Source organism: Orcinus orca, chromosome 2 (genome assembly GCF_937001465.1).
Source record: "Orcinus orca chromosome 2, mOrcOrc1.1, whole genome shotgun sequence".
Lineage (NCBI taxonomy): Eukaryota > Metazoa > Chordata > Mammalia > Artiodactyla > Delphinidae > Orcinus > Orcinus orca.
In genome coordinates this window covers 197,562,896-197,584,965 of record NC_064560.1, presented here as the reverse complement: position 1 = coordinate 197,584,965, position 22,070 = coordinate 197,562,896, and the positions used below count along the sequence as shown (strand labels likewise).

Below are 22,070 nucleotides of genomic sequence, written 5' to 3'. Positions count from 1 at the left end.
ACTTCGAAAACTTTAAGCAACACCCATAAACCAACCGCCCAACCCAAGAACATAAACTCTGTTACTTACATCACTCTCTTCTGTCCTTACCCACCAAATTTGTAAAAGCCAAGATCTTTAGCATTAGATAATGATTAAATCATCTGTAGTACGTTCACTTGGTGAAAACACAGACTTTCCAAAAAAAGAAAGAGCCTATAGTTAGATTTTCTTTAATGGGAGTTAGTTTTTCAGTATTTGATTAATTATAAACTTGGGTCATTTAATAATCTCATCATTGCCCAAGAATGGCACTCTTTACTCGTTGATTCATTTAATTTTTATTTTTAAATAATACAATGAATACCAATATGAGAATAAGAAGCTTCATCTGTCATAAATTGTCTACACACTCCCTATTCATAAAGGTAACAGCTTGGTGAGTGCTTTTAATGTATCTCACTTGTGCAAAATTGGATACATGTAAATCTTTGTTTTGTGGTATAGTCTCACCAATTCACACAATTTTTTCTGATTTATATATCTAGTAATTCATTTATTGATTCACGTATATAATTAGGCATGAAATAAATTACCCATTTTTCTAAAGAATTTCTCCATGTGAATTTCTATATCAGTCCCATTGGTCCGTGCTTGACCACTTTTAGCCAAAGTGGGGAGAAACCCAGAATTCTCGTTCTTTATCTGGACAACATTTGGGTATAACTGGAGTAATCATTACCTCTGGTTCATAACACATGTTCCTCACTGGCCCTTCCTTGGCCTTCTTTTGAGTAACTATATATAAAATACATTCCTTCATTCTCTTATAACAACATATCAATATCAATGAAAAGCAAGGCACTGCATAAGACCACTGAATATCCTGCTTAGTGCTCCATGGACATAACTGACTAAATCCTCTTGATTTTTTTAAAAATAAGACTCAGCGAATAGAGTTAGATTAATCCTAACTCTGATCATATGACACAGTCTCAGTATTGGTTCATGTTTGGCCCTCTCTCAATAAGACAATTATTTAAGCAACTCTTTATGTAAACTTTTTTTTTCCTCCTTTTCTAATTAAAACAACCAAACCATCAATGAAAGCAGCAACCTGGACTCTGAGGTATCTCTGTCTATACTGTCCCTACGGAAGGGTTCAGAGCTTTGATCTCTTCATCTATGGAACCCCGTGTTTCAAACAGGCGCTAATAATAACCTTTATTACATAATTTCATAATTGGTCTCTGTGTGGCCCTCCTTATCTTCGTTCATTTACATATTTCTTTATCCGTTCATGAGTTCATTTCCCAGGGAGTTTACCTTCTGATTTTTACTCAATAGACCACAGATTTTGAGATAGGAATTAATTACAATTTTGGATTCAGACCTAACCCCCACTCTAGGAGTCATCATTGGTCCAAGCTCAGCACTCTTTTTCTTCAATCCTTTATCCCTTTGTTTATTGTTTCATTCACTAGTCCAATAATAACACAATCACTACATATAAATTACAGAATCTTGAGAATAAGATCCTTGAATGTTACTATGATCTAACTATATGCTCATTTCCTATAGAGCCAATAACACTAGATCTCTTTGCAATGACCCTCAATGTAGGACATATGTCCTTCCTCTCACTGAGATCTTTTGAAGGGAAAAATGTTGATATCAACTGGCATGTAAATATAAAAGAGAATAGCAAACATCTCTGAAAATGTGTGAAACACTTCCATCTTTTTGTAGGAGTCATCAGTTGTGCAGAAGTGAATTAAACATCATTACCTGTGGTTCATAAGCTATTCTTGTCATTGGTAATGTACAGCCTTCTTTAATTTTATACTTTTATCTAGCCATGTATTTTTTTTAATATTTCAGTGAGCACAAATGAACAAATTCCCCTAACCAAGAACATAAACTTTGAATGTTACCCACCTTGGTATGTATGCTTCTTAAACAGAGAAGTATTAGCCAAATGCTTCTTCATTAGATATGATTAAATCAGTTACGGTGTGTTAATTCTGAGGTGAAAAGCAGGCTTTAATGAAAAATCATGAATTTAGGTATGTTTAGAGGATACTAACTGTAGAGTTCTAGATTAGACCTAAAACTTGTTTCATTTCTTTGACCCAAGAATATCACTATTTTTTATTTACTCAATTATTTAATTTTCATTTTAAGCAATATAATGAACACCACTGAATCCACAATCTAACCCACAAGTCAGAACTTTAACTCAGATTTCCTTTTTAATGAATCTTTCTTGTGCAAATTGGACAAATTTTAATCCTTGTTTTTCATGGCCCAAGCTTGACTCTTCTTTATGTATTCATTCACTCACTCACTCATTCATTCATTCAGTTAATTACTCATGGAGTAAGTTCACCAGCTGCTCATTATATAAAGAAAACAGAAAATGCTAAATTGGGCAGCAACCCAGAAACAAAATACTATTATGTGCATCTGTCTATGTGCACATTATGCAAAATAGGAAAAGCCTAGAGTTTTTTTAAAGTATGGAAATCAACTGTGTAAAACAGGATAATCACTATGCTTATTTCATAATAGAGCTCCTCATTGGTGTGCGATTTGCATCTTTTAAGGAAAATATGAATCCATTCATTCAGAAACAGCAATATGTAATTATAATATGTCACTATTATAATTATAACCCACCGGACAAAAACTTTCCAATAATATTAACATGTGATCATATACTCACAGTCAACCATCTTAAATTAATCATAACTCTTGTTATAGGACATATTCTCATCACTGGTCCATGATTTTTTTCCATTAGATATTTAATTATTTGTGCAAACATTTTCCCCTTTTCTTAACAAAATAAACGATCAGTAACCCACCATCAATCCGTAATAACAACATTCAATCTTGGGCAGGCTTGTCTGTTTGCTCCCTGCTGAAAGAGGTAAAACCTTGATATATTTATTTTCCTAGACCTCAGTGCTTCAGAAATATTTGAAAACATACTCTCATAATTGACAGTGTATGGCTTTCCTTGTCTTTCTTCATTCCTTCATGTCTTTCTTTACTCATGCATTGTTTCATTTATAATAAAAAAATATCCATAGGGAAGGTGGGAGGGAGATGCAAGAGGGAGGAGAAATGGGGATATATGTATATGTATAGCTGATGCACTTTGTTATACAGCAGAAACTAACACACCATTGTAAAGCAATTATACTCCAAAAGAGATGTTAAGAAAAAAAAAAATCCATACCCAAGGAACACGTAGCCCAAGAACAGGATCCTGAATATTCCTTTCTTATGCCACAAGCACCCTTACCATAGAGTGAATAACTAGATCTCTTTTTATAACGACCTCAGAGCTATAGAGTTTAATCAGAATCCTTAATTCCAACACCCCAAGACACTCATCATGGATCCAGACTTTGCATTTTTTGTCTTCTTCATTCATCTCTTCCTTTCTGAATCATTTTTACATGCATAAATTATAATACAATCAATATCCATGAATTATAAATGCCAAGAACAAGATGAGTGATTGTTACTAAGGAAGGTCTGTTCACACTTGTCCCACAGAATACATTTAATGTCTTCTTTCAATGCACCTCTGTGTTGCATGTACAGATTGACCAACAGTTGTGCTTCATAGCAATGTCATATTGATAAAAGGTTTTTGCTTGTCTCTTTACCTAATTTGTCCATATTGTAAAGATGGTAGAATAAAAACTATGAACCACCATCTTCCCTCACAACTAAAACAATGTAATTTTCTTCCTATGTTCTCCATCCTCAACAGGTAAATGACCTCGATCTTGATCAAGGAATGGATTTCTTAATATATTTGGGGGTCAAACTAAAATGGGATATTATGTGGCCCTAAAAATGATTAATCATGAACCGTGGTTCATAACATTCCCATTCTTGGTCGATGTTTGGTGTTCTTTAATTTTATTTATATATGTAAAACCAGTTTTTAAAAAATAACTCCTTAAAAATCCATGAACAAACTCCCCAAATTAAGAACATGAACTTTAACAGTTATTTATATTGGTCTCTGTGCTCTTTACTGACAAAGGCAACAGCTAAAATATTCGCCATTAGAAAATGATTGAGTTGGCTGTGGTATGTTCATTCAGTGAAGGAAAAAGCCAATTCTAAATAGTCTATATTAGATGTTTTTAAATGGATGTGAGCTCTGCACTGCCAGATTAATCATCAACTTGGATCATATCACATTCTCATTATTGGTGCAAAAGCTGCAATCCTTTTTAATTTATCAACTTATTCTATTTTTAATTTTAAGCTATGTAGCAACAAGCGTCATTGAATCCAACACCTAACTCAAGAATAAGGCTTTTAAACATTACGGTGCATGGCTGTATACTCCTTGCTCTTAGTTAATAGCCTACTAATTATTTTCACGAACTTTGTGCAGAATTGGATAAATTTTAAATCTAGCATCATGGCACATTCTCACAAATAATCCTAGCTTTATCTTACTTTATGACTGTACAAATCCTTTCATTTATTTATTTAATTTTCAATGGAATAATCTGACCAGGATCAGTCATTAACCTTACTTCACATCACATGCTCCATATTGGTTCATAGTCTGCCCTTTCTTAAATAATCATTTGAGATACAATCATATTAATTCAATAACTTATAACCATAAATAATTACCTGAGAATCTATACTTGAACATCAAAAATGCTAACAATTGCCCACAGGCTGATTACCCACAGAAATACATGACTAGATCATCCTCCCACCAACCCAGAATGCCAACATGGACACTCATGTGTAACCTGTTTTGTCTTCATTCACTTACACATTTATTCATTTATTCATTCATGCACTCACTGATTCATTTACATCAATACACACCATAACCAGGAACAACTAAGACCTAAGAACAGATCCCCAATTGGCTCTGAACTCTATTCCCCTAGAGGGAAAAACTAAGCCTTTTTCTAATGGACCTCAGAGTTAGGGTTTAATCAAAATTCTTGATTCATATACCCCAGAACTCTCATCATTGATCCAAGCTCTTGTTTATGGATTGTTTATGCATTCATTATTTACTGATTATTTCATTCATGGTTTCATTGAGTTAAAAAAAAAATGATTCCCGTGAATCACAAAAACCCAAGAGCAAGATCTTTGAATATTGCAGAGAGCTGTTACAGCTATTTATTCCCCACAGAGCTAGCAAATGAGGTCTATTTTCAATTGGCTCTCAGTGTTTCACATATAGATTAATCAATAACCTTGCATCATGCCCATCCCATGGGCATGTAGTTTTACTACTCCCTGCTTACTCATCTTTCATCTAATTTCTTCATATTTTAAAAGTACTACAATGAACCTACTATCTTACCCCACAACTAGAGCACTGACAATACTTTCTATCTTTCTAGGTGCCCCCTCCTCCATGATTTAACAATCTAGACTGTTATCAGCTGAAAAATATTCTTAAAATGTTGTGTAAAAATAAAATGGAGTATTAAGCAACTGTGAAAATGAATGCAAAACCCTCCAACTTTGTTTTTAACGGATCTCAGTTTCACTAAAATGGATCAGTCTTAACCCATGGTTCATTACACTTTCTCAGCAGTGGTCCATATGTGACATCTTTTGATTTTATGTCTGCAGTGGCCACTCATTCCTTTGAAACAATTCCATGGACCACATGAATTACCTTCAAACCAAGAACACAAACTTTTTTACTTACGTGAGTCCCTTTGCTTTTTATCCACAGAAGTGACAGCCGAGATCTTCATCATTGGTAATGAATAAATCAGATTGGGGTATATTGAATCTGTGCAGTAAAAAACAGATTTTAGAAAACTGAAGAGGCAGTGTCGATTTTTTTAAGAGACCTTAGTCTTACTGTAACAGATTTATCATAAAACCCTGTTTTCATCACACTCAATTAGCCCAAAAATGGCCCTCTTTTTATTTTTTTTAATTATTAATGTACATAATATGATGACAACTGCTAAATTTACATCCTAGTAGAATAATTAAGAACTATGCCTGTTCCAAATTCTTTCTATTAAACCTTACTCACATAGGTAAGAGCCCATATTACCTTCTTTACAGGTCTTCCTTGATTAGAATGAGGTGAATTTACATCATTGTTTCTTGATATATTCTCACCATGTTTGACCCTACTTTATGACTTTATTCATATATTTGTTTATTTTTTATTTATTTACTCACGGAATAACTTGTTCATTTATTCAAAGCAAATGCAAAATGGTCTAAAATACTATTATAGGTAACTATCTCTATGGCTCTTTACCCAAAGTGGGCATAGCTCAGTCCCCTTTTATTTATACGCATGGCAGAAGAGTACAGTGAGATTAATAAACCATTTTTAATGACACAATATACTCATGGGTTCATGTTTGCCCTCTTTTAAATAACCTCTTCCTTCATTCACTAACAATAATATCACTTACATACCCCAGGTAAGGATCCTAAATAACACTAACATCTGCCCATAAACTCAATACCCACGGACTTCCCCAGTGGCGCAGTGGTTAAGAATCCACCTGCCAATGCAGGGGGCACAGGTTCGAGCCCTGGTCCGGGAAGATCCCACATGGTGCAGAGCAACTAAGCCCGTGCACCACAAATACTGAGCTCACGTGCCGCAACTACTGAAGCTCACGCACCTAGAGTCCATGTTCCACAACAAGAGAAGCCAACGCAATGAGAAGCCCACGCACTGCAACGAAGAGTAGCCCCGCTCGCCACAACTAGAGAAAGCCGGCGCACAGCAATGAAGACCCAATGCAGTCATAAATAAATAAATTTATAAAAACTCAATACCCACAGAATAACAACTAGATGTGTTTTTCAAAAATGATACTGGTTGAGACAAACTGATTTAATCATAACTCCTCTCATGTCATGAATTCTTAATATTGGCCCATGCTTGATCTTCTTTAATTAAGTAGTTCTGTAATCGATTATTACGTTTCCCTTTTCCCCCCTTTCTTAATAAAATTAACAACCACCAACCCAGAAACAACACTGACTCTTACATAGAGTTGCCCATAGGTTCCTGATCAACACGTTAAATGCCTTGGACCCTTCATTTATTAGAACTCAACTCCTCACAAATGTTTTAAGAATAATCTGTTTTTCATCAGATACTCTCCTTGTTGGTGGTTATCTTGCCCTCTTTGCCTTCATTAAATAATACATTTATTTATTTACTCATTACTGATTCACTAATAAAAGGATCTATACCTAAGATCTATCAAAGCTAAGAGCAAGATGCCTGCATTCCTAACTTCAGCTACAAGTTCATGTCCCACCACGGCAGGAAATTAGGTTTGTTTTTATAATGGACCTCAGAGTTATGGGGTTTAATCAAAATCCTTGGTTTGGACACCTCAGAGTACTCATCAGTGATCTAGGCTTGGGCCTTTTTTCTTTATTCATTTATACATTTGTGTATTAATTCATTCATTGATTGACTAATCATTAATCAATATCCATTAATCACCACAAAGCAAGAATAAGATCTAAGAACATTACCACCTTCTGGTTTTTGCTCATTTCTCTCAGAACTAATACACTCTTTCTACAATGGACCCCATTATAGCACATATGGATCAATCAACAGTCTTCATGCAAACCCAAACTCATCAGGGCCATTCTTGGTCCTTTAATCTTTCTTTAATTTGTTCAAATTTTAAATGTGCAACAAAACAATCCAGGAACATCTCATTTTACTTCACTAACAATTTTCCACCTTTCCTTGTGTTTTGCCTCTCGATAGATTAGAAACCTAAATCTTTATCCCTGATGGAATGTGTAAATCAACAGTGGTAAATAAATAAATAAAGCAAAATAGTAAACAACTGTAAAATGAATGAAGCAACCTCTTTTATCCTTTTTTTTTTAAGTGGACCTCACTTGTTCAATCTTAGGTTAATCTGGGACTTCCCTGGCGGGCCAGTGGTTAAGACTCCGAGCTTCCAACGCAGGGGGCATGGGTTCGATCCCCGGTCAGATAACTAAGATGCCACATGCCACAGGGCATGGCCAATTAATTAATTAATTTTAAAAATTGAAGAAGAAACAAAGTTGGATTAATCTAAAATTTTGTTTCATGGCACATTTTGCCAGTGCTCATTTTTGACCCTTATTATGTATTTATCTATTTGCTTATCTATCATTTAATTTGATTAGTCATGGATTAATTTAATCATATGCCTATCGTTAATTAACAAGAGTAAATCCAAGCTCATATAACTCAATATCATAAAAACAAACCACACAATCAAAAAATGGGCAGAAGGGGCTTCCCTGGTGGCGCAGTGGTTGAGAGTCCGCCTGCCAATGCAGGGGACACGGGTTCGTGCCCCGGTCCGGGAAGATCCCACATGCTGCGGAGCAGCTGGGCTCGTGAGCCATGGCCGCTGAGCCTGTGTGTCCGGAGCCTGTGCTCCTCAACGGGAGAGGCCACAGCAGTGAGGGGCCCGCGTGCCACAAAAAAAAAAAAAAAAAAATTGGGCAGAAGACATCAATAGACATGTTTCCAATGAAAACATACAGATGGCCAACAGGCATATGAAAAGATGCTCATAACGCTATTAGAGAAATGCAAATCAAAACCACAATGAGGTATCACCTGTCAGAATAGCTATTATCAAAAAGTCTACAAAAACAAATGTTAGAGAGGAGGTGATGGGAATGCAAACTGGTGCAGCCACTATGGAAAACAGTATGAAGATTCCTTAAAAAACTAAAAATAGAACTACCATATCATCCAACAATTCCACTCCTGAGATATATCTGGAAAAAATGAAAACACTAACTGAAAAAGATATATGCACCCCAATGTTCATAGCGGCCCTATTTACAATGGCCAAGACATGGAAGCAACCCAAGTGCCCATTAAGAGACACATGGATAAACAAAATTATACACACACACACACACACACATATACACACAATGGAATATTACTTAGCAATAAAAAAGAATGAATTTCTGCCATTTGCAGCAACGTGGATGGACCTAGAGAATATTATGCTTAGTGAAATATGTCAGACATAGAAAGACAAATACTATATAATTTATGTGTGGAATCTAAAAAATAATACAAATGAATGCATATGCAAAACAGAAACAGATAATAGAAAAAAACTTGTGGATATATTGTATAGCACAGGGAATTATACCCATTATCTTGTAATAATTTATAATGGAGTATAATCTGCAAAAATACTGAATCACTATGCTGTAGAGCTGAAAATAATATAGTAAATCAACTATACTTAACTTAAAAAATAGTAAGCCCACAAGCAGCCCAAACTGAAACATTATAACATGAATTTATCTGTGAACCTTAAACAAACAGGTTGGAGCCTAGACTTCATATTCTTTACATGGACACCAGCAGTGAAGGATGTACTTGCTTTATAACTTAAAAGTGTTCATCACTGGTCCATGATTTGCCCCCTTTTAAATAACTGACTGTGACATAAATGTATTCATTCATTCCCTTACAATCCATAGCTTGGAATCCAAAGAAACTGATCAAAAACTCTGAAAAACAGAAACGAAATTGAGTTATTTGTAGTGAGGTGGATGGACCTAGAGTCTGTCATACAGAGTGAACTAAGTCAAAAAGAGAAAAACAAATACCATATGCTAACACATATATATGGAATTTTAGAAAAAAAAAAAAGGTCATGAAGAACCTAGGGGTAAGACAGGAATAAAGACACAGACCAAAAAAAAAAAAACAAAGACACAGACCTACTAGAGAATGGACTTGAGGATATGGGGAGGGGGAAGGGTAAGCTGTGACAAAGTGAGAGAGTAGCATGGACATATATACACTACCAAAGATAAAATAGATAGCTAGTGGGAAGCAGCCGCATAGCACAGGGAGATCAGCTCGGTGCTTTGTGACCACCTAGAGGGGTGGGATAGGGAGGGTGGGAGGGAGGGAGACGCAAGAGGGAAGAGATATGGGAACATATGTATATGTATAACTGATTCACTTTGTTATAAAGCAGAAACTAACACACCATTGTAAAGCAATTATACTCCAATAAAGATGTTAAAAAAAAAACTAATATCTGTCAACCTGTTCATTTCCTACAGAGATAACAAACTAGATCTTTGTTGTTGTTTAATGAACTCAATGAATAAACTGGATTAATCATAATTCTTATCATCTGACACAATCTCAACACTGGCCCTCTTTAATTTTCTTATTTATGTAAATATCTTCCCTTTTTTAAAAAAGGAATGTCAGTGCCTTTTTTAATGGACTTTAGTGCTTCACAAACATATTAGTAGTAGTCCTTGCATCATTGGTCCATGCTTTGCCCTCTTTTTTCATTCATTTATACACTTGTTTAATTTATGCATTGATTCACTTAAACAGTAATAACATAATCAATACTCGGGAGACTCAAAGTCTAAGATTAAGACCTGGCGAACTTCCTAATCACTGACTAGAGGCTCATTTCCCACAGAGCTGAGACTGGATTTTTTTTGCCGTGGATATCAATGGTGCCAAAAGGATTGACCAATACCATTATCACTATGCTGCCTTCATTTGACACTTGCCATGCTTGACCCTCTTCTGTTTAGTTGGTTATTTAATCAGCTATTTGTCCATGTCATTTTCTTTAAAAAAAATAATAAATTAATTAAAAAATTTAAGACTAGCAACACACCACCAATCCAATCCAACAGCACTGATTACTACACACATCTGTTCATATGTTCATTACCCAGACGGATTAACCACTTTACATTGTTTTTATGGGCTTTAGTGCTTTATTTAAAATAATCCTTGTGTCAATATACACTTTAATATTTAGTGTGTGCTTTTTCCCATTTTTCTCATTCATTTATCCACTTTTCATTAATTGGTCCATTAGTTGACTAATAATAATACAATCAATACCCATGGGTCAGAAAAACATAAAGGAAAAGATCCTTGAGTATCCCTCTCATTAGTCTATAGCAGTGCTGGCCAATAAAAATATAATGCAAGCCTCCCATATATTTTAAGTTTTCTAGAATCTGTATTTTTAAATAGAAACAGGTGAAATCAATTATAACTGTATATTTTATTTAACCCAATAGATCTAAAATACTATCATTTCAACAAGTAATCAGTATAAATAACTTATTAAAGAAATATTTTATGGGCTTCCCTGGTGGCGCAGTGGTTAAGAATCCACCTGCCAATGCAGGGGACACGAGTTCGTGCCCTGGTCCGGGAAGATCCCCCATGCCGCGGAGCAGCTAAGCCCGTGCACCACAACTACTGAGCTTGAGCTGTAGAGCCCGCGAGCCACAACTACTGAAGCCCACACGCCTAGACAACTAGAGAAAGCCCATACACAGCAACAAAGACCCAACACAGCCAAAAATAATAAATAAATATATTTTTTAAATATTTAAAAAAAAAGAAGTATCTTACACTTTTTGGTACTGACTTTTCTGAATTTGGTGTGTATTTTCCACATAGGTCACATCTCAGTTCAGCCTAGCCATGTGCTCAGTACCCAACTGTGGCTAGTGGTCATTGTATTGAACAGCACTTGTCCATAGGCTAATTTCCCACAGAAACAGTACACTAGCTGTCTTTCTATAACGATCAATAACATGAATCAATCAACATTCTTGCTACATAGCAATCCCCCACTCATCATTGGCCTGTTCTTAGCCCTCTTACTATTAATTTGTCTATATTTCAAAGATGACACAGTGAACTCTTCTGAGCCTACCATCTTCTTCCACAATAGAACACTGATAATATCTCTCCACCTTCCTATGTGCTACCATCTCAACCAGTTATCTTTGTCAGTGGGGAATGTCTAAGTCAAAGTCACAGTGGATATAACATGAGTATGGAATAGTCAAATGCCAATAACATAAATTAAATGGCCTTGGTGTATTTTTAATGGAATTAAGCTGTGTTGAATTAGATTCATCACGATTCTTGGTTCATATCACACTCTAAACACTGGTTCATGCATGGTCTACTATTATATTAACAAGTGATGAATGAAGCCATTTGTTTCTTTTAAGTAATACAGTCAACGTCCATGAGCAGACCATCCAAACCAAGAACAAGGACTCTGACTGTCACTTACATCGGCCTCCATGCTCCTTACCCACAGAGGTAAGCCATTCATCAGTTAAGGATGGGTGATCAGCTCTAGTGCGTTCATTCTGTAGAACAGAAATCAGGCATAAAAAAAAGTGAACAACAAAAAAAAAGTGAACAGTATTCGATGTAAACTTTTTAAATGAATGTTAGCTGTGAAATACTGAATTAACCATAATCCTTGCCTCGTGCTTGGCCCTCCTTCTCCCCTTTGACCACAAACAACACTCCATTTTTTAACTTAATTAATGACTCTCAATGTTTATATCAATAAACATCATTGAACTGATCACCTACAAGAAGGATACGAATGGCGGCCATTACCAACATCCACCTTTGTTCTCCCTCCTATACAGGTGCCAGCTGCAGGTAGGAAAGCTCATATCTTTGGCCCAGCAGAGTTGGAGTGAACTGCTTTGTGCCTCCCATTTTCTCCCTTTGCAAGTGGGGGTGTTTCCAACACAGTATGTTTACCATGTGGGGACAGATAACCCATCTCTTATTTATAAGTCTCTGAATAAAGAAGAGTCACATCCAAACCAGAAGTGAATCAAGATGCTCTGGATTACAAATTAAAGCACTGGTTTCATGGACTCCTGGGATGTTTTGAAGAGAGAATGATTATATTTCATGTAGGAACATGAAGTAAACATTTCTCACCAGTTGGGAGAAATGGGGTAAGTTATGTCATCTTTCAGCAAATATTCCCTCTCCCTTCCCTATCCTCTATAGGAAGACTGTCCTTCCCCACACCACTGATGCTGTGCCGTATGACTTGCATTGCCCAATGGAGTATGAGTGGATATGACTTAAACCATGTCAAAGCAAAGTCTTTAAATGTGCAGGGGTGGTTCTGCTTGCGCTCTGGAGCTTCCAGCTTTCAATGTGAGAAGAGCATGGCCCAGACACTACAACTCCTTTATCTAAGAACCTTGAAAAAGAAGGCAAGTTGGGCAGATGTGAACCCAACCCACAGCCTGGAGCACAACTGCTGCAAGATACCCACAGATCCATATGTGAGAAATAAATATTGTAATGGTTGTAATAATTGCTGTTTTTTAAGTCAATGAAATTGTGGGTTACTTGTTATGCAGCACTGCCACAACAATGACTAACTCATACATTTCCTTCCTCTTATTTTTAAGAATTTATTCATGTATTGGTTTTTTTATAATATAGTCAATGAAATCACCATGAATGTACCATCAAACCTAAGAAAAACTATAATTTGTATCCATATCTATAATATATGTATATATAATATGTATGGATATAAAGGATAGGTAGATAAATCTTTGTAATTCTTACCCATAAATGGAGAGAAACAAAGACCTTTATAAAATGAGTTTCAGTTGTTCAGAAATGTATTAATATAAAAATTTGGTTCGTGATATACTTTCTTCATTGGTCCTTGCTTAGTCCTATATGTATATTGACAATTCTTAGTCCTATATGTATATTGACAATTAGGTACATGTGTCTCTATGTTCCTCACCAAAAAATGTAAAAGAGATGTTTTATTTATGGACCACAGTTATTATTTATGTATTAATCACAAATGTTGGTATATGTCATACTGTCTTCCTTGCACCACACACGGACTCTCTATTATTTATTATTCATTTTTTGAAATAAATAGTAATATAATGAGTATCTGCAAAACCACTATTCAACTCACCAGCTATAACTCTGACAATAAATTTTTGATCTTCTCTCACCAAAATACATAGATCTTCAATATTAGAGAAATGTTCACATAAACTATGGGGCACACATTCAAAGTAACACTTCATAGTTGATAAAATAAATGAATCAGCCTATGTCTATTTTTCATGAACCAAAGACTTTTTGCCAGTGAATCTCAGTTGTGCAGAACTGGATTAATTATAATCTTTTTCTCATGGTATATTCTCATCTCTGGCCCATAATCAACCCTCTTTATTAATTTATATATTTAATTATTCATACCTCATAGTCAAGAAACTCTCATTAACCAACCATCCAGTGCAACGAATAGAGTAGCCATTATCCACATATGACTATTTAAATTCAAATTAATAAAAATAAAGTAAAATTAAAAATTCAGGTCCCATGGACACTGGCCACATCTTAAGTGCTCAGTAGTCGCGTGTAACTAATGGCTACCATATTGAACAGAACAAATTACAGACCATGTCCATCAGTGCAGAAATTTCTATTGGACAGCACTAACATACATTCTTTACCCTTAGGTAATAGTCTAAAACTGTTTCTAATGAAGCTAGAGGGAATTAATTATAATTCTTAATCATTGGTCTATGCTGATTCTCTCTGGTTTGAGTCGATCATTTCTAAAGGAGTTTTAATTAGCAACCATAAACCCAGTCTCATACTCCACAGGTAGAACACTGACGTTATCTTTCATCTCCTTTTGTGCTCCTTGCTCAGTGAGTTAATAAGCTAGATCTTTCTCCATGGAAGGATGTTTCAATAAACTAGGTACATATACACCGTGAAATACAAAATATCTGGTAAAAGGAATGAAACATACTATTTTTATGGCAGTCAAGAGCACAGAACTAAATTAACTGTAATCCTCTAATCTTTGGGTCATTCTCATCACCAGTCTCCCTTTTGGTTTCTTTGTACTTTATACATTTACTGATTTTTTTAGCACTGAAATTAACATGCAACACACCACCATGCAAAAACAGGAATAATGAATATCTGCTCCTTAACCAACACATACTTTAAATGGACCTGGAATGTACACAATTAGAATAATTTTAATTCTGGAATAATGAATCATTATCGGCCCATGTATGCCCTCTTGTTTTATTCATTAATTTGTTCATTCGTTCATTTACTTACTTATCAACACCCTTAAACCACTTTCCAGCTGAAGATTTAAGAACGTCAACTATTGCTTACATTTTCTTTACCTTATCCACCCAAATAAGAATCAAAATTCTCATAAATGTTGTATGATTATATAAACTATGGTGTGTCCATTTCATGCAACAGAAAGGAACCGTTTAAAAGAATGAACAGCCTGGATCATTTTTAATGAGTCTCACTTGTGTAGAATTGAATTAATCAGCCTTAGTGTATGAAACATTACCCTCATTGGTCTGTGCTTTGCCTTTTTTAATTTTATTTATCCCTTTTTAAAAAATCCTAAAAGAACACCCATGAATCTTCCCCAAAATATAAGAAATTACCAATTCTCTTCATTTCTATGTGCATCTCTCACTGAGTTAACAGTCTAAACTTCACCAACAGGAAAGTGTTTATATAAACCGTAGTGTATAAATTAATAGTAGAATGCTATTAAAATACATGAAATAGTACAGAATTTTTTTTTGTTTTAACGTCCCTCAAATTTGCAGAATTGTGTAATCATAAGTCTTGGGTCGTGATACATTGTCTTCATTAGTCCATGCTTGACCTCTTTGATTTTATTTATGCATGCATCCTTTACTTTTTAATAAATCAGTAAAGGTACATGGGCATCCCATTCACCCCAAGAATAAGAAAAAGTAACAATTATATTTATATAAACATACATTATTAATGTATAATGTAATTATACATATACATATATAAAATTAACATAATGATTCATATATAATCATTTGTTTTTATCTGCTCGTTTGCTACACAGAGAACAGCCCAGTTATATTATTTTTTAATTTGCTGACAGTTATGCCAAAGGAGATTCATCACCCGGGTTCATGACAGAGTCTCATCGTTGGTCTATGCTTGGACACCTTTGATTTTATTTGTGTCCATTCATGTTTAATAGCGCATACACACCCATCAACCAACCACCCAACCGTAAAACAACACTAACCATCACTCACGTCGGTTGGTCCATGGCTCATTTCCCACAGAAGTCACAGCCAAGATCTTCATCGACAGAGGGTCATTAGACCCACTCTGGGGCCTCCATTCTGTGGAACACAAGGCAGATATTCAAAAGGATGAAACAACCTAGATATTTTCTAACGGCCGTCGGGTGAGCAGCATAGTATTAATCACATGACACAGTCTCATCATTGGCCCAAGCACAGCTCTCATTGTACCTATTTCTCCATTTAATAACTACATTTATTACAATAAACATGTATGAATTCACCACCCTAATCGAAAACAAGAATAATGGCTATTACAAGCACCTGTCTCTATGCTTCTAACTCAGAAGAACCAGCCCAGATCTTCTTCCTAATGGACTCGGCTATGCAGAATTGAAGTAATAATCATCTTTGATTCCAGATATAATCTCATCCTTGTTTCCTACTTGTCCTTTTTATTGTTTTTACTTATTTTTTGAAACACAATAACCACACAGGAGCTGAGCACTAACCCACAACAAAAACATCGATTAGTCCTTATAGACCAATGCTTCTTATCCAGAGAGGTAAGAGCTTTGGTTTTGTTGTTTTAAGTCGTCCACCATTGTCCATAAATGGATTAACCCTAAGCCATAAGCCATAAAACATGATCTTTGGTGGTCTGCTCTTGGGTGTCTTTCATTTCGTCATGTATTTTATTGTCATCTAATTCATTCCTAACAATATATCAAGAACACCTGAAGCCACCATTCAGCCCAAGACCAATGACTGTTCTATCTACCTGTTAATATGCTTCCTACCCACAGTCCCAACAGCCTAGAACCTACTGGGTGTTTGTACTATTATTTTTAATAACTACTGTTGGGTAGAACTAGCTTACTCATAACACTTGTCTGAAAACACATTCTCATCAGTGGTGTAAGCTTGGCTCTCTTTAATTGGATCTGTGCATTCATTCATTTGTAACTATGCAGCGAACACCCATGAATCCCCGCTTATACCTGTCTACAGTGTCTTTCCCCAGAGCCAAGATCCTGTCGCGCGGAGAAACCCCAGTGCGCCCATTCTATGGAACACAAATCCCATGAAAAGGAAGAAAATCGCCCAGACCTTCTTTGCTCGTCAATGTCAGGTTAGCAGACCTGGATTCATCATCACCTTCTATGCAGAACACATTTTCACCCTTGAGCTCCTCGAGGCCATTATGACAGTATTTCTTGATTCTTTTATACTTTTAATAATAAAATGAAGGACCACACACCACTCTGATCTCTTTTTTCACGTCCCTCGGGTGTGGAGAATTCATCTCAATCCTTGGTTCGCACCCCACTCCCATTCCTGCTCCTGACATGCCTCTCTTATTTTACTGATTATTAAAAGCCGTACAATAGCCATGCACTGCCCCCACCGCCTGTTCTCCACCCCGTGGTCCCCTGCTGCCCTCTACCTTAAATAATCCCTCTCAAATCTCCTGTGTACCCTCCCCTTCCCCTTTCATATATGTACAATTTTATCACATTCTTAAAAAATATTTTCCATGGTTCAGTGGCTGGCTGGGCCTCTGCAGGACCTGGTCGAGAGGGAGGATTAAATACATATGATTGACTTACAAGCACACCCAGCAGGGGGGTGGTAGAAGGACTCGAACCCAGGTCCTTGAACTCCACGTGCCTCTTAATCTGTGCTCACAGCCATGAGGCACTGTGGGCCAATGGTTAAAGCACATATGTTGGCATCACACTGCCTGCCTCAAATCCAGCCTCAGATCCTGACTAGCTGGGCCACATCAGGAAAGTTAACCAACCTCTCTGTGCCTGTTTTCCCACCTGCAGGCACAGCCCTAGTCCTTAAGCAGAATCAGCTATTATTTTCATGCCAAAGTCAGCCAGGTGACACCCCACCCACCCACTCCCAGCCCAGACTCTGAGCCCATCCCCCAAATCTTTCTTTCCTCTGCAGCAGCTGTGGTGCTAGACAGACAGACAGACCAGGTTCCACCCCAGCAGGCACTCGTGAGCTGTGTAACTGCAGAGACGTGACCTGGCTTCTCTGCCTTGTGCCCCGACTTGTGCGACTGGTCGACTGAGGACAGCGACAGCCTCGAGGGTCCAACATGAGGGTGCGTACTGACCGTTCCTCAAGCAGCTCCCACCCTGCGCTCACCCTGCCCTTCCCCCGCCCCACGCCGCCCACTCTGCGGTTCCAACAGCACCCCATCTGATTAGAGAAACGAATGATCTCGATGCTCAGGCCAAGCTGAGTGTTTCGGAAAGGATGGGCCTCGGGCAGGAAATTGTTGGGATCTGTTCTTTTTGGACCCGGCATCAAAGCTTAAACAAGTGCCCTGGAAAACAGAAATCCAACTAAGGGATGCGCTTTGGAAAACTAAAATTCATTTCATGAAATGGGGCTGCCTTCGGAGGAGTCCATGCCATGAGATTCTTGATGTTCACGTTGTTTCCCAGAAACCAAAAAACTGTGACCCTTACTGACAAGACACAGCCAGCTTCCCTCCTACCCTCCCAGACTGTCCTGGTGGGTGCCCAGCATGCTGGCCTCAGAGCAACTCTGAGGCACGAAAAATAAAAAATAAATGACAAGTTAAAACATCCTTCCATTATGTAGATGTATATATAATGTAATATGTACATAAATATACCCACGTGGGGACTTAACATAAGGGAGACGTAGAAAGACCCCTAGGCTGGGGAGCCCAACACAGGCTCCTGCCTCTGCCTTGAACCCACTGTGGGCCTCCAGCAGGGCCCTTCCCCGTGCTGAGCCTCAGGGGGCAGTGATCTCTCGGGCTTCCCTCCCTCCCAGGTGGTGTGAAAATGAAAAGCATAAAGTTTAAGTGTAAGTCCCCTCAAAGTAACAGAGCATCATTAATGCTGTACCTCCTGCCCTGGGCACGCAGAATTCACAGCATGCCTTCGCATACATTATCTCGTTTGATCCCCACAACAGTCCTGTGAAGAAGACATAATAATCAAAATTAGCCAATATTCACTGAATGAACACTCCACCGGGCACCATGCTGCCTGCTTTGCAGGCACTGACAATACTCTGGGATGGGAACAATTCAACAGCATCTCTTTCTTTTTTATCCCCCAAAAAGTTTTGAGCATGCATTTTGTGCCAGGTACAGGCCAGGGGAGACAGCAATGAATGAAAAAGACAAAATCTGAGAGCTAACTTCCTTGTGGGTGGAGACAGGAACAGACAATATTCAAATTAAACAAGTACTATATACAGGATATAAGATGGTGATGAGAACTATGGAGAAAAAGAACGCGGAAAAAAGGAGTGATAGAAAGCAACAAGAAGGCGAAAGTGTCACTGAGAAGGTGATATTTGAGCAAAGACATGGTTAGCCCCATTTTACACATGAGGAAATGGAGCCTCAGAGAAGTTAAGCGACTTACAAGTGGTCACACAGCTAGGAAGATGCTGAGCAAGGTAGCCAGTGTGGGAAGTCTGGCCCCAGGGTCTCTTCCCCAGTTTGCCCCAATGCCTCATTTTTGGGGCATTTCTTGCTCTCTGATACCTGACTCTCAGCCTACAAGGTGAGCGTGTGAATGCATGTGTGGGCAAACAGGAGGGCTTGTCTCACCTCCCACACAGGTACCCCCAGGAGCACAGGGCATCTCCAGGATGTACCGATAATCCTGAATGAATAAGTAAACTTTCTCGGAGGAGATGCAGTGGTGTCAGTTCCCACAGGACTTGCACGGATTCTGGGATCAGATCATGCTGGGATCATCCGCCCAACGTGGCCCAGCAAGTCAGCAGAGATGCTAAACCCATCTCCTGTCACCGGGCTGTTAGGGCGTCCAAATGCCCTCACCCCCCACCCCCGGTGCCACCCTTACACACAGTCACACGCCACCTAGGCTTAAGTTGCAAATGTTCTGCCCAGGAATGGGAGCGGGTCACCCAATCCTCATGTCCCACATGGTGTGAGACTCAACTAGAACTATGCTTTGTTCCAACTGGCCACCCTCAAAAGACCAAACAAGAAACATGTCTGATGTGGCTATTTTCTACCCCCCACCCCCATCCCCCCCAAAAATGTAGGGAAACAAGTTTGGTCAGAGCACATATGGGAAACTTGCCCACTGCTTCTAGAAGCCATGAAGGTGAACCAAGAGAATTGTAATTCTTCATCTTGCCCTTCACCTACTCAGCTTCTTCTCAACTCCCATCCAACCTCATTAAAGCTCTCAACACCCACAAGTAAATCCCTTCAGAGGAGTTTCACCTATTCCAGGGCTTAATCTTTTATAAGACGGATCATGTCCAATTGGTGCGTATAGCTCTTGTTTGTACAACGAGAACTGAAACTGTCTAGTCTTAAATTTATATTTCTACTTCACTGACTCCCCTCTCCAAAGGCAAAGGCTCATACGCCTCTACGGGCACCTACTCAGCTGTCTGTAAAAAGTGAGTAATGATTCTTACCAGTCAGAGATATTAAATACCATCTCAAGGAAAACAGTGATAACAATTATAATTTTAATTATAATGAAATATTTATTGCATCTCACCAAATGGGAAACATTGTTTCAAGCACTTTAAATGTTTGACTCATTTAATCTTCAAGTACCCATTAATAAGGTACTATTGGTATTTCCATATTACAACTGAGGAAACTGAGGCACAGAGATTAAACACTTTGTCCAAACTCACGAAACTAGTAAATGGCAGAGCTGGGATTGAAATCTGAGCATCTTGGATGTGTGTAACATGGCTCAGCCCATAAGCAGATTATCGAAACATATCTGCTGAATTTAAGCCAGGTCTTTGGGGACACTAGCTGAATTGCCCTTCAGCCCTCTGTCTGACTCCCTCTCTCCTTGCCTTGCAGCCTTCCGGGCTCTAGAGTCTATATCTGCTTCTCTGAGCATTCAGTCCTAATCTGAGCTACCAGAAATTTAAGTTGTAACTTGATCATTGTACTGCAGGAGGTCAGTGATACGTTTGATCGCTGCGTGTGTGATGTAGCAGCTACAAGTAGGATAAACTAGAGAAGGGGTTACTTGAGAAATAAATTTAAAGTCTGGGGGGTAGAAGGCCAGCTCCCTGACAGGCCAGGAAGGTGAGTCTGACGTGGGTGAACCCCAAGGAGTGCAGACTTTTTCAGGTACGGTCACAGAGAAAAGCAAATGGGAAAAGGGTATGGGTTTGTTAGAAGAGTAGACTAGGGTTCAAATCCTGGTTCTGCACTTGGTCCCTACACGATGTGCAGCAAGGCACTCACCACTTCTAAACCTCAGTTTCCTTTTATTTTGATTGAGGATGGTAACTGCGATCATGGAGGGTGGTTCTGATGATTTAGAGGTCAGAAACCTATGCCGAGGAACTAGAGAAAGACTGAGCATGGGGTTGGGCTTAGGGCTTAGTCACCCAGGAGAGTCAGTGGAAAGGAGGCTGTCTTCTATTTCTCAGTGAGCGTGAAAGCAGCTGGGACTGAGAGCTGCAACTGAGCTGCTCTAGCACCAGAACTGGAACTGGGTCCCTATCAGCTGGCAGCCCACCTGTTGTCCCAGAGCCCCCTGAGCCAGTGCGTATGCTCAGAGGCAGCACAGCTCCACCAGCAAGCTCCACTCGGAGGAAACCTCTCTCCACACATCAAGTGAGCCGTCGATCTTGGTGAGAAACTGACTATTCTCTCCCATTCATCCATCCATCCACCGTCTGCACTTTCATTCATTCACCCATCTCACCAGTCTTCATCAGCCAGCCAGCCATCTCTCTACTGCATCCTGATGCAGGGTTCCATCCATCCGACAGACCTAACATCCATCCTCTGCCTTTCCATTATGCGGAGGAAACAGACAAACCTGGATTGGAATCCTGGGTCCTGCTTCCTAACTGACCTTGGACAAGTCACTAACCTCTCAAAGTCCTCTCATCTGTAAAATAAAGGGAAATCAGACGTAGCTGGGGCGAGGATTTAAAGAGAGGGTGGATATACCAGTGCCTGACCTGAGCAAATATGATCATGAAATGTTCATTCCCTCTGCGTGTGCAATCAGGCTGGGATTTACGCAGAGAGAAAACCGCTGTATCTTGCATGACATATTGAGAAATGCTTTTCAGAA

The 22,070-nt window shown here is 38.3% G+C and overlaps 1 long non-coding RNA gene, 1 other non-coding gene and 1 pseudogene across 4 annotated transcripts in view; all 3 read right to left on the bottom strand.

The window, feature by feature from the left end:
* LOC117199757 (uncharacterized) overlaps positions 1 to 22,070 on the bottom strand; it is a 60,014-nt gene that overhangs the window by 28,755 nt on the left and 9,189 nt on the right. For all 3 annotated transcript variants that reach the window (XR_004481081.2, XR_007475433.1, XR_004481086.2), the window contains 4 exons: positions 18,864 to 18,935; positions 15,966 to 16,065; positions 12,120 to 12,198; positions 5,705 to 5,791 (listed from right to left, as the gene is read on the bottom strand). This is a non-coding gene — a long non-coding RNA (uncharacterized LOC117199757). The remainder of the gene's footprint in view (positions 1 to 5,704; positions 5,792 to 12,119; positions 12,199 to 15,965; positions 16,066 to 18,863; positions 18,936 to 22,070) is intronic.
* Positions 4,947 to 5,016, bottom strand: LOC117200197 (uncharacterized; annotated as a pseudogene).
* LOC117200235 (small nucleolar RNA SNORD113/SNORD114 family) lies at positions 7,331 to 7,402 on the bottom strand. The gene has a single exon (XR_004481721.1). It is a non-coding gene; the product is annotated as a small nucleolar RNA SNORD113/SNORD114 family (small nucleolar RNA).